At 39.0% G+C, this 10165-nt stretch overlaps 1 protein-coding gene across 3 annotated transcripts in view; it reads left to right on the top strand.

Moving 5' to 3' along the window:
* Window positions 1–10165, top strand: part of Lrp12 (LDL receptor related protein 12) — a 72390-nt gene that overhangs the window by 1367 nt on the left and 60858 nt on the right. The window lies entirely within an intron of this gene.

Below are 10165 nucleotides of genomic sequence, written 5' to 3'. Positions count from 1 at the left end.
GTAATTTTTACTTATAAAAAGTCTACGTCATTTGCTACAAATACCAATTCAGTAGTATAATGGCAGTGGTTTCTGTCAGCATATAATTCCCCAGCATATGGTAGCATCTCTTTTGAAAGCATCTATCTGTGGAATTAAATGTGATGGTAACTTTCAAAGCTTGAGAATTCACATTATATAAAAAATATAATGGGTTTAAATTGGCATTTCCTGATAGCCAAGAAATGGTGATCTTTTCAGTATAATTCAGGATGCTCCCTTACTCACCCAGTGTGTTATTTTGTTGTGAGCAGGAGGATGGGTTCATCCACATTTGATGTAGTAGCTGTCAATGATGTGTTTGTGTGGGACCTGAAACCCCAGTGCATGACTCTTCACCGTTAGTTCCATCCCTGCTTGCCTGATGACTTGTGGGTTTGGTTCTACACCAGAGATCAATAAGCTATTATGTTGGGTTTTTTCCTAGCCTGGAGGTGAGTATAGTTCTGCTCTAGGTTTGGTATCATGGCCCAGGAGAAAGGAAAGTGAGAGGAATCTTTAATCTAGGGTGATTAGGAATGTCCAGTTGTATATGCTCTGCACTGTAATCAGAATTGAGTTTTTGTGATGTTTGATCAGACTAAATAAATAAGTTGAGTCTTCAGGACAACTCATGCCATTGGTGTTTGAAGTAAAGGTCCTTTGCCTTCGGAGGTAAAGAGGCTATAAAGCAGTATTGGTTCTGGTGTATTCTTTTATACTGATACATAAAGTGGACTTCTCGTAGGTACTTTACAAAGGTTTATCTCTTGGGCGTTTGTGTTCAGTGAGGAATTGAAGGCAAAGGCCAAAACTCCTTTTTCCACCATTGTGGGATCATGTTTCTAAGGCTGTCAGGTAATTATCCCAAAGGTTGATGTCTCCATCACTTGAGTTTCAAATGATAAGGAAATAAGAGGCAGTGAGATGGGCAAAACATTGAACTGTATTGACAAAGCTAAAAGAAACTCTTCATCCTGAAGCCAGGGGCATTCTCTGTACAGCTGTGTGTGAGTGTGCACTCGAGTGTGTGTGTGTGTGTGTGTGTGTGCGCGCGCGCGCTCAAGTGCGTGCACACTCCTGTGTTTGTTTCCTCACCCAGATTTGGGTTTATATTAATAGGAAAAGAAAAACAAACAACTGTAGCAATAGTTAAACTATGTACTCATGTAGGAATAGTAGAGTTTGCGTGGTCTATGTTATAGTTGTGATGTTAGTGGATATACTCTGACAGAACCATTTGAATGGACATAGGACATACATACATGCCTCAGTAAAATTCTTGAAGACCTGAATTCCATCCCTAGTTCATGTAAAAGGCTGGGCAGTGTAGCATGCTCTCTGGAAGGCAGAGATAGCCAGATTCCCTGGGGCTCATCAGTTAGTATAACCTTGGCAAGCTCCAGACCCACAGGAGACCCTTGTCTGGGAAAGATGGACAGCATCTGAGGACGAACATATATGGTTGCCCTCTGACCTCCATATACACATACACATGTTGTCACACAGACACACAAGGATGGCTTCAAAAATAAAGGACTATTGAGATAGCTCAGTAGTTAAAGGCATTTTCTATAGAGGCTGGTGACTTGAGTTCAATCTCTGGAACCCACGTAAGGTGGAAGAGATAATAAACTTCACAAAACTGTCCTCTGACCCCACAGACATACCCTGTCCTACACATGCACAAATTAATGTAACTGAATCAGTAAATAAAGTTAGGAAGTTCTGTTAAAACAAGTGAATATTCTGATGACTTGACTTATACCTGATAAGGAAAGGTTCTGAGCCAGGAGTTAGGGAATTCCAAACTGTTTTGTTTATTTGTTTGCTTGGTAGGTTGGGTTTTTTTTGTTTTTGTTTTTGTTTGTTTGTTTTGTTTTGTTTTGTTTTTTAGTAGTTACTCTTGGCTAGTAACCAAAATATGAACCTTTGAAACATTTCATATAGATTTAAAAATCCTTACTTGGTGTTTACATTCTTTACATCATGTGTTATTTGGTGGCTAGCTGTGATACGTGACTATTATAGCTGCAGGTTACCTTTCCAGATACCAAAGTCTTGCTTGAACTTTAAATTGTGTAAAAGTATACAATGAATTTAGATTATACATCAGCCTACAGTTAATGCTTTCTGAGGTTGTCCTAGGGCCAATATTACCTTTTGGTCCTTCTTCTGTCTGAATAGCTTTGAATATTCAGGAGAACAGGAGAGAGTAAAGGTTGAAAGAGTAAGAACCACAGTGGCGGCACCCCAGAGCTTAGCTGGCTGTTACCTACCTTGCGTTCTAGATGTGTCTGGAGAAAGAAACAAAGTTCATGAGGCGGTGTCCTTACGTTTGGGATACACTCAGACATGCTGCCGGTTATTCATTCCCTGCCTTCCTTTTCCTCATTTGCTCATCTTAACTCTAGCTTTTGGGCAACTGTTTCATTTGTGGAACACTGCCCTAGAGGAAGCCTTAGAGTATGATTTAGAACATTTGTTTTGCGTGTTTATGATCTTATAATTGCCTTGGAGAGTTTCAGGTTACTTCATTCAGTGTCAGTAAAAACTCATCCTGATGTATGCTCTCTGACCTGTGATAACATTCTTATTTGAACTGTCATCTGATTGTGGCAAGAGTCTTTGTTCTGCACCTGCTGCTCTGGATGTTGTGGCAGGGTATAATATTCTCCTTACTCTTTACTTTGTATCTAGTGGATGAGTCTTTTCCCATGAATTATATGGAACATTCAGCAGTACTAAAAAATTTTTCCAGTGTAAGGATAGACTGGAAGTTCCAATTTTAGAAAAGTGGTAGAAATAACTGGAACAGAAGGGAAAAAAATTTTAGCTGATACCAATTACTTCTGAGAAAGTCAAGCTTGATTACATAAAATATGTTGAATAAAACTGAATTAATTGCTTAATATAAACCCTTCTTTGAGTTTAGAATCTAAATTATATCTATATCCTAGGGAGACCAAAGACAGGCAGCAGATTCCTCCCAATTCCAGGGGCTTGGGTGCAGTGAGAACTTTTTGAAGGGTAGCTGTCTACATTCCCGGTGCTTGCAAGAGGTTTGAGTGATGTGTTGTAAATGATTTAGACACTTCCTTGAAAGTCTGATCTCGGCTGAAGAAAAGCGAAGAGAGAAGTGAGCAGCAGGTAGAAGGAACTGTTGAAATGTAGATGTTAAAGCCGGGGGTTGTGGCCCAAGCTGGCCTCCAACTCACAGCAGTCCTGCTCCAGACTCCTCAGTCCCAGGAGTACACATTTACGTGCCAGGCCTGGGCCAACGCATCTTTCTGGAGAATAGAAAGTTTAAAACTTATGGAAAAGTAAAGGGAATTTCTCTTTCTGATCTCAGGTATTTTGTTTTACATAATTGGTGGTTTTTCTTAAAAAATAGCATTAGTAATAGTCACTAAAGAATGAATGTTAAACAGGAGGTAGATACAGATGAAGTTTCTGTACATTTAAGCAAATAGAAAATGCTTGGACTTTGAAATTGCAAAATGAGCATTAATCTGTTCTTGCTGCAAGTCTTTATAAGCACATGAAGGTTGCTTTGACCTCTCTAGCTGCTAAGGTTCTGTCTAGATTCTCTTCTCACTGCAGTCCTACTTCTCCTTCCTTTTTTTTGAGATAAGGTGATAGATATATACTACTTACTATCATTCCATGCATGCATGCCTACATACATACATACATACATACATACATACATGCATGCATGTGCACACACACACACATATATAATTTCAATAATGAACTAGCTTAGTGAAGTCTCATCATGTAATTATTAAAGGAAAGAGAAAGAAATGACATTTACTATATTAAGCATTCAACATTTACTGTTATGGGTGCTGTTCTTGGACATTATTCATTGACAGGCTCAGTCATTCTCATCTAGCAATTGTATACAACATTGTTTTTTAATAAGAGAGAAAACTGAAGTTCTGAGAATTGCCTTGAGATCATATCACTAGAAAGTCAGTGGAGTGATCGCCTAGTCCTCTTCCCTCATTCCTGCATCTGTTTGGATACTTATCCCTGGTACTGTTAGGTTCTGCCTCATAGGCAGTTCTCTGCCCTCATGGTTCTTAAACGCTAGTCAACAAATTGATGCAAGCTCTCTGGCAGAAACTAACAAGCATGAAGATAATAAATAATGAAGTAATTAGGGATGGATGTCTTTCACAGGGCACATTTATAAGACCCAAATGAGTAACCATGAGAGTTATAGTCAGAGAGCTTTGTATGTGGGAGCAAGCTATTGAAAGGCCCAGGAACAGGACAAGCTGGCCATTAGCAGCTATGTGGACACACTTGCTGTAGAGCATTAGTGGAGGCGTACCACAGTGAGTACAAGGACTGACAGGTATGAAGACCGTGGTAAACTTGAGTTTTATCTTAAAAGTTAACTATTGGAGAGGTTTAAATGGCATAATAGAGTTTTTATTTTGACTCAGTCGCTTTTGCTATACAGTGTGGGACCTTTGAAGTAGTCAGGGTAGTCAGGAAACTTCAGGCTGGTGAGAGGCACAAGTGGCTGGAACAAGCTGGTGGTAGGGGAGATGGATGGATATTGTCCTGTTGATACACAAGGGGTTTCCTTTTTCTTCCTGGGAGAGGAAGGAGAGGAGAGGGAGCATCAATATGTTTGTACTTGGGCACAGAAGTTCGGGGTGGGATGATGTAATCACATCTGATTGTCACTATGTATTTTCTTGAAGTCATGTAACCTGAATCATGAGGTAAGACTGAAGAGGAAAAGGATACAGAGGGTATTTTCTGTTCCTTCCATTCAGCCTAACAGTTTGGACCCTTGGGAAATTTCTATTACTCCATCTAGAAAAGACAATAGTAAGGACATTCAGTGTGAGAAAGATGCCGTCCATGCTACGAACCAGGCAGGACACTGTGATGAAAAGCTTGGTCAACAGATGACAAGAACATCGAAGGGGATGGATTGCAGGAGAAGCCTAAGGCTCTCAGGGAGAGCCCTGCTCTCAGGCACATCTTTTCCCCCACTAAGTATAGAGCATAACTTTATGCAGTCTTGGGAGTTGAACAAGCAAGAATCCAAGGGTTAGTATGGAAGTGAGATGTCAAGGACCCTTTTGCCCAAATTCAATGCTTTGAAGTAAGTGATCAATAAAAAGGCTTTCTGTCATTGGAAAAGTCAATGTATTAGTAGACTGGTGAATTTCAGAAGAAATTTGGAAGAGGAAAGGACCTTTTTACTGGATCTTATATAACTTGTTAATAGATGATATAGTTTTGGCAGTCTCCAGAACATCGACATAGATGAATCTGACAGGATAATTCTCTGTTTTCTTCCTAAATGTTTTATAACTCAGTGTCCTGCCTAGAGAATCAGTATGATGTAGTAAAGTTGTTTTAACTGATGCTCTCACTAGTGAAGGAGTCTGACTTGATACCTCCTTTAATTCACTTAAACACTTCAGTTTTTAGGTAATAAAAATGGTATCCACCTTTCAGTCTTAGGATTAAGTGAGCACATAGATGTTCATCAGTTGGGACTTAACCCTTTCTGATAGGAGGAAGAGAAAATGCAAAATGAATGCATATACCTAATGCATTCTAAAGTATGACTAAGATAGTCAAGATTTTTGTTGCTTGTTTTCATGACACAAAAACGTTTCTTACTAATAGAGTACAAAACTGCTTTATAAAAAATGCCATGATTAATTGTAAGGTCAGCATAAAGCGGCCTCCCCAGGGAAGGCAAACCAGGACTAGTAATTCTGCTCTGGTTCTTTTCGCTCTATGCTTTCTATGTGTAGAGGTCTGTTGCTTTATTATTAATATTAATATTATTTTTACATTGTTGTAACAGCTGCTAACTAGTCCAGAAGTGATTCAGTCATGCCATACATACAAGTCAGGGTGACTTTTCTGAAATAAATGCAGGGTTTTGTTTGTTTGTTTGTTTGTTTTATGTAACTTTCATGCATAAAATCTACCAGTAGAGCCTGTGAGGTGGTTTAGCTGGTAAAGGCCTTACCACCAAAACTAAACACCTGAGTTTGGTCTCGAAGACTCACATGATAGAAGAATAGAATCAATGCCCACAAGTTGTCCTCTGACTTCTACACATATGCCGGGGTGGTACACACATGCACATATGCACATGTCCATGTCTACACGTGTAAATAAATAAAGCACAGAAAACCCTAGCAGCATCTCTCACCCCCGCCCTTGTGCCATGTTCCTGCATCCTGTCACTTCCCATGTTTCCTGGCCGGTGCACACGCTGTGTCTTCTGCCTGGTTTATCTTCTTTTCTCATCCACTGTCTACACTAGGCTACTACTTGCTTGTCGTTCAGCTTTCATTTAAGGGCTGTTACTTCTAGAGAGTGTTTCTCAAAAATAAAAGCCTAATATAAAACTTTAAAATGTACACACAAACACACACTTACACATGCACACACACACACACACAAACACACACACACTCTCCAGTGACCATGCTAGAAAAAAGACAACAAAATTAATGTTAGTATATTTAATCTAGTATGCCTGAAATGAGATACTCTGGATTATGTTTTCATGAAAAAAATCTTCCAAGACAGTGTAAATTTTATATTGAGGGTCGATTTCAGTTCAACTAACCATGGTTGAACTGCTCACTAGACTTTGAAAAAGTCAGTGTCTATTAAAATCGAATAAAATGTTCTCTGTAGCCCAGTAGCTTTACTTTTATGTATAAACTCAACACAAGCACGTAGTGTGTGCCAAAAGGCATATACAAGGGTGGATAGCATCCTTACTTGTTTTTGTCCCAGCCTGCACACATCCCATGCTTACATCACCAGTGAGAAGGTGAGTAACGTCGGTTAGAGTGTGGAGCACAGGACAGCAGCGGTTCTCAGCTTCAAAGTCAGGAATTGTCAGTTTGGGAATCCAAAGAATATTTTTAAATTGGGGCTGCATATTTCCGTAAGCCTGTAATAGAAAGTAAAGTGTTAATATTAATCTATTTAAAATGGTAATAAGAAACATGTTGCCTCTTATTACCATACCTACATTGATAATTAAGACATGTTAAATGACATATTTTCTACAACAAATCCAGTGAGAAGACTGGAATTACTTTTACATTTGTGCACATTATTGTAGAGTTCTGGTTGTGTGTAAACCACGCTTGATGTGATAGCAGACAGTACTTGTTGAATAAATGAATTCATTTGTCCGTAACCGAAGCAGATTACATTCATGGTATTCCTAATGTTGAAGTATTTTCACATTCGTAGAGTGCCATAGCAGGTTGGTAAGGACAGCATTTTATGCTGAAATACATCCACTGCTATCTGTTAGACTTTGCATTCGTAAGATCAGTCTGTAGCCACCAAGGCTTTGCTTTCTTTCTCCCAACATCCCTCCTTACTCTTGTAACCTGACCTGCCCCCACCCCTGCCTGATTTTCATATCTGCTCATCCATTTTTTCTGTTGTTGATTTTAGTGGATGGAGCAGAGCACAAGTTTTCAGTGTTTGAGCTGTGGTTGTTTTGCCTTTTAAGATTGGGAAAGCGAGGTGTGTGTGTGAGCAGTCTAGGTCCTGTGGTAAGAGCAGAAATGAATGGTTTTGTCTTTATAAGAAGGGCTAAAGAAATGTTGCTGTCCCTGCTGTAATTAAACGTTATTTCACTGAACAAGAAAATAGAGATGAGCCTGGAAGAAGGAATAGACTTCAGCTTGGACTAGGCTTTAGAAGAAATGGAATGGCCTGAGGACAACTGAAGCTCCCATCTAAAAGGCGGGAGCCGGGGGGTGGGCAAGAGGTGCCAGAACAGGATACGTGAATTGAGCTCAAGCAGGGGTTGAGAGTCCCTTAAATCACCATAAGGCACAGTGTGCCTGTTTATATACTACCAAATAACAGTCCGAAGCACAAATCAGCCAGTTCTCTTAGTGCTACTATCAGACTCTGTCTGAGTACTAGCTAAAATAGTTGTGGACCACATGAAAAACAGTGGCCTAATTAAGTTAACTTAACCCCACATTACTTTCCTACCATATTATTGACATATTTTACATATTTATGGGGTGTAGCATCATAATATATATACATACATATATGTATATATGTATGTATTCTGTGTAATAATCAAATTAGACTACCATTTTGTCTCTCTCTTTCTTTGTATGTGCTAGGAAACTTTAAATTCTCTTGATTTATTGGGAAATACGTAATAAATTGTGAACTGTAGTTGGCCTGGTGTGCTTATGTGTGAATATGGAAGAGAGATTTGGAATTAGAACACAGGATGTGCCCCTGGTTTTGCTTCATTATTTTATTTTTAATCTCTAATTTAGCCAACTGTGGTGGCGGCACAGACCTGTAATCCTAACACATCAGGCATGGAGGCAGGAAGATCCAAGAGTTCAGGGCCAGTCTGACACCTGTCAAAAACCAAACACACAAAAGAAATCTCTGCTCTCAGGCGGCAGTTAGTTCTGACAGACAGACATGACAGTTTTAAAGGTTTATTAGCGTTCTTAAGAGTGTGTGCACATGACGCCTTTGGAGGGATAACTCCTTGGCTTTTTTGTTTGTCTTTTCCCAATTCATTCCTATGTTACAGTTGCTGATTTATAGTTTCCGAGAATATAGTATTTCATCTATATTTTATTTTACTTTAAACTAAAAATGATCTTCTCTTAAATCATTTCTACATTTGTGGTTGTCATTCCTGTCATTCTTAATTGCCATCTGTCTCTGCTTTGCCACCGTTTTCCTGAACAATCTCACCACACATATGTGTCTGGACTGTAGTTCTATCCAGCCCTTGCTTGGTTTTATGGTATACTGATTTCAATGTGTTCTAACTTTTTAGATGACTACCTTTTAATCTTATCTTTAAAATTATGGGGTAAATTGGCCTTGTTTTCTCTGCTGTAAAGTTTTGTGAATGTTAACCTAAGTACAGATTCGGACACTTGGTATCAGTTCTGGACACAGAGCATGTGGCATTCCTTTGGATTTCCTCCTGCCATTCCGTGATGGCTGCGCCTGCTGCCTACAGTGCTGACCTTGATGACCACTGATGTGGAATTACCAGCTGTGCACATTGGAGACTGTCAAGTTCCTTTAGTTAGCATAGCTGAGAGTCTCCCATCATCACCTTTGTCAATGTTTTGTTCCTTTTTATTGGTAAGCAGTATGCCATTGTGTGGATGAACCTCAACTTAGTTTCTTGTAATAGTAAACATCCATGGATAGGTTTTGTGTGTATGTGAGCTTTAATTTCTCTAGACGGAATATTTGATATTATTAAATAAATATTTAATATTTATTCCTATTTATTCCTGTGTCTTAAGTTTCATACATATATTCAAAATATAGGAGGAAGCACCAGGCTGTCTTCCAGTGTTTAACACTTTGTGTGCTGACCAGTATGTGTGACAGTTGCATAGCTTCGTCAAGTTTTGGTAGTCTCCATAACTGTTTTCATCTAAAGCTGTAGCTCCTGATTTTATTTTACATTTTTAAGTAGCTAATAGTCTTGAACATCTTTTCACATGCTTTTTTTTTTTCCCCATCTTGGATGAAGTAGTAAAGTTCATTATTCATTTTCAGTTGTTTTCCATTTACTGTTGAAGCTTTAGGGATCTTACCTGTATGTCCCTCTTGCATCTACAGTGCCTCTAGCAGACCCTTTCCCTCTGATGGAGTTGAGCCTGTCAGTATTTTACAGCTTAGTTTATGATGTTTTTTACCCAACTACAGATCAGGAAGGGGTTTCTCTTTTCCTAAAACCTAATTGTTGTACATTGTGACCTAAGATCCATTTTGATTTATCATTTTATAAGAATAAAGTTTGTAAAGAAGTTCAGTTTTCACTAATAGTTTCAACACCATTTGCTGGAACTATCCCCCGTCCCATATGAGTTGCTCTTCCGTCCGGGGTTAAGTGAGCACATCACTGGGTCGGTTCTAGATTCTCTGTTCGCTCTCATGCCTGCTGTGAAGCACGTCACCTTTCAGACCAACCTGATTGCTGTAGCTTCGTGATTAGTCGGAAGTGGGATAGTGTAATCCTTTACTTTTTTTCTCCATCAAAATTTCCTGATTTTTTGATATCCATTCCTTTCCACAGTATGTTGTCAAGTTAGCTCATTTTTGTCAAATA

Source organism: Mastomys coucha, unplaced genomic scaffold (assembly GCF_008632895.1).
Source record: "Mastomys coucha isolate ucsf_1 unplaced genomic scaffold, UCSF_Mcou_1 pScaffold7, whole genome shotgun sequence".
Taxonomy (NCBI): domain Eukaryota; kingdom Metazoa; phylum Chordata; class Mammalia; order Rodentia; family Muridae; genus Mastomys; species Mastomys coucha.
This window is presented reverse-complemented; position numbering and strand designations above follow the sequence as displayed.